This window comes from Marmota marmota, unplaced genomic scaffold, assembly GCF_001458135.2.
Source record: "Marmota marmota marmota unplaced genomic scaffold, marMar, whole genome shotgun sequence".
NCBI lineage: Eukaryota > Metazoa > Chordata > Mammalia > Rodentia > Sciuridae > Marmota > Marmota marmota.
In genome coordinates, this window is record NW_026000174.1 from 17737005 (window position 1) to 17740414 (window position 3410).

The 3410-nt window shown below is 38.8% G+C and overlaps 1 pseudogene; it reads right to left on the reverse strand.

Annotated features, from left to right (window-relative positions):
* Nucleotides 1-769: 769 nt before the first annotated feature.
* Nucleotides 770-2252, reverse strand: LOC107135586 (annotated as a pseudogene).
* Nucleotides 2253-3410: the final 1158 nt, after the last annotated feature.

The window sequence follows — 3410 nt, forward strand, 5'->3', positions numbered from 1 at the left end:
GAGGCCCTGGGTTCGATCCACAGCAGCACATAAAAATAAATAAATAAAAGTGAAGATATACAAAAAAAAATCTATAAAAAAAAAGAAGAGAAACTAATGAGGAAGTCTGGAGAAAATAGGTAATTAAAAAAAAAAAAAAAGCAAAAACCTAACCCCTGAACCAAAGTTTCACTTAAATCCTTTTATTAGTGGTGAATATGTAATAGAAACCAGAAATTTTCCCACATACATTCATTCTTAACAGTCTCCCTTCTTTCAGAGTCCAAGATACAGGTGTATTAGAACAAGGTCTGAACTAAGCCCTTTATGTCTTAAATGCCTTGTCTTTCCCCTTTCCCTCACTAATGAAAGACACAAATATATCATACACCATTGCAACAAAAAAATGATTTTATTACGCAGAACTCTTGGGGAGGAGTGGAATCTATAAGCAGGAGAACTGGGTGGACTAAGGCTGTGAAGTTCTGGGGAAGAAACTGGAGAAAGAAGAGAAACTCATGAGGAAGGCTGGGGAAAATAAGTAATTAAAAAAATAGAAAAAACCTAATCCTTAAACCAAAAAAAATCACTGAAATCATTTTATGAGTGGTAAAGAATAGAAGGCAAAAATTTTCCCACATTAATTATTAACAATCTCCCTTCTTTCATGGAGTGCAAGAGAGAGGTGTATTAGCACAAGGTCTGAACTAGCGCTCATTTCTTTATGTCTTAAATGCCTTGTCTTCCCACATTCCCTCATGAATAAAAGACACAAAAACAATGTACACCATTGCAATGAAAAATGATTTTATTAGGCAGAAACCAGATGCTCAAAGGCCTTCATAAGTTCCCCAATATTTAGGAGTTGTTCTCTGGGGGCAAAAGGCCTTTTGTATGAGATGGACAGCAGGAAAGGTAGCTTAGTGATATTTGTGAGCCAGGGCATTGGGCCACACCAGCCACCACCTTCTGAAAAGCAGCCTGTGCCTCTGGGGTGAAATCCTTGCCCAGGTGATGGGCCATCACAATCACAATCATATTGCCCAGGAGCTGTGGGAAGAAAGAAGAGGTGTGAATATGAAGAGTCTGAGCATGAACAGAGAATATTCCAACCTCATCTCCAGCTGTGCTTGTGGTTGTAATTATAAAATAAAAGCAAAATGATAGCTGGACTTAGCTGCTGCTACAGATATGAATTCTCATGTATCTGTCAGAATTTATAAGCATAAGTTTTCTTCCCTATCTCCTTAACCCAGAAGATAAATTTTTCACTGTTATTCTTTAAAACTGTGCAAAGAAACACGACAAAGTTTATTTTCCTTGCTTGAAAGAGAAATTAGAACTGCATTTTAAAGTAGACAAAATTTTTAAATGTAATTAAAAGATGAAAGATTTTTAATTTACAAATGCAATCTAAAAAGTTTAATGGAAGAAGACAGAGCAGATATTGAAGAAAACAAAAACTGGAAAATGAAAATGAAATGAGAGGAAACAATTGTTGTCAATGGAGAATAAAAGATCAACTGTCCCAAACACCTATGACTTTGCCTCCTGCTATGAACTTATCCTTAGGAAGGACAAGGAAGGATCACATTGAGGGATGTCCTAGACTCACCTTGAAGTTCTCAGGATCCACATGCAGCTTGTCACAGTGCAGCTCACTGAGACTTGCAAAGGTGCCCTTGAGGTTGTCGAGGTGTTTCAGGCCATTACTAAAGGAATCAATCACCTTCTTGCCATGTGCCTTCACTTTAGCATTGCCCATAACAGCAGATGCAGAGGACAGGTCCCCAAAGGAGTCAAAGAACCTCTGGGTCCATGGGTAGACAACCAGCAGCCTGAGGGGGTGAAAAGAGCCAGGTCATGGAATATAGTCAGTGCCTGTCAGAGATGTCTGTCTCCACAAGCTCAGCTTCCATCCCCCTCCTCACCCCAAGCTGCCTCATGACATGGATACTCACCTGCCCAGGGCCTCAGCACCAATATCTGCTGCATTCACCTTGCCCCAGGCAGTACTAATGGCATTCTTCTCCGCATCACTCAGATGCACCATTGTGTCTTTTGGGGGGGTTGCTAGCAAACACAAGTGTGTCAGAAGCAAGTGTAAGCAGCAGCTGGCCCTGCTCTGTCCTTTATGCCCAGCCTTGACTCCTGCATTCCCTGCCCTAATGAGCTCATTGGCCAAGACTAGGGTGTGGCCCTACGAGGTGAGGTTTGGATGATGACAGCCATAACAGTCCTTGGCAGCTCTGGCACTGCCTTGGAGTCTGACTTCAGGCTCTCAGTCCTCCTTCTTCATATCTGCTGGTCCCATGCCAGCAGTTCACGGTGGCCCTAAAATCATCCTCCTGGGCAACTTTACTTCTATGAAGTTTGGAATAACTACCTGGTAGGTCTATTGGAAATTATTTACTTAATTATCTTATTATATAAATTTCAAAAGGAGGCACAGATTATAGAAGAAATTTGCCTGCTGTGTTTTAGCAAGAATGTATAGAGTGATCTCCTCCTGTTTCTCCAGAATATATAAAATAACCCACAGACAGAATGGATAAAGGCTCTGTCATGATTCTAAGTATGTCTTCCTTCTCCTGGTTTGGATTTCATCCTCCTCCTAAGAAAATAAATATTCATTCATTCTGTCAGTCATTCAATTTTTGGTGTTTTTCTGTGTGTGTTTGTTTAATTTGTTCATCTAATCAAATAATATTTGAAAAGCAGAATAAATATGAATCCAACCATGTTTGTGTAATACTTACTTTATTAGGTGTTGTTGACCAAGACATAGAAATATTGAGACCCTTTAATACAGTAAAAATTAAAATTAGCTTAAAGCCATTTACAACACAAAGTTTTATGTGTTGAATTAGCAGAAGCTATGGGGGACATAGTCAGCACCTCATTAAGAAATTCATCCTGCCAATGAGAGTTTAAGCCACCTAAGAAATTAAAGTCACGAATAATTAGTGAAGAACAAAAGACAGTCAGAAAGACAGTTTCAAAAAGGTGGAGCCCCTTTATTTGATTTTTGCACACATAAAAGATAATTTAACTTCATTTGGATGGCTTCATACTGTAATATGTATAACCTGATACAAATTCTTCCATAATTAGTTATCACTTATTATATGCATTACTTTCTGCTTGCCAGCGAGATTCAGAATTGAGGTGGAAGAGAAGACAGGGACTACTTAAAACTCATTCTTCCAGAATGTAGCGTATACTGAAGTGCATATTGAATAAGGAAATGAAGCTAGACTGTATTGCTCATGGCAACACTGATAAATACAGAGGCAGAAAAGCCATTACAGGAAGGCTAAGGGAGAATGCAGATCTTTAATAACTTCTCATATATCAAAGATAAACAACTTGAGGAAAAACAGGAATTCTATTTGGCATGGGCTCAAATAAAGATTGTAAGATGACAATAA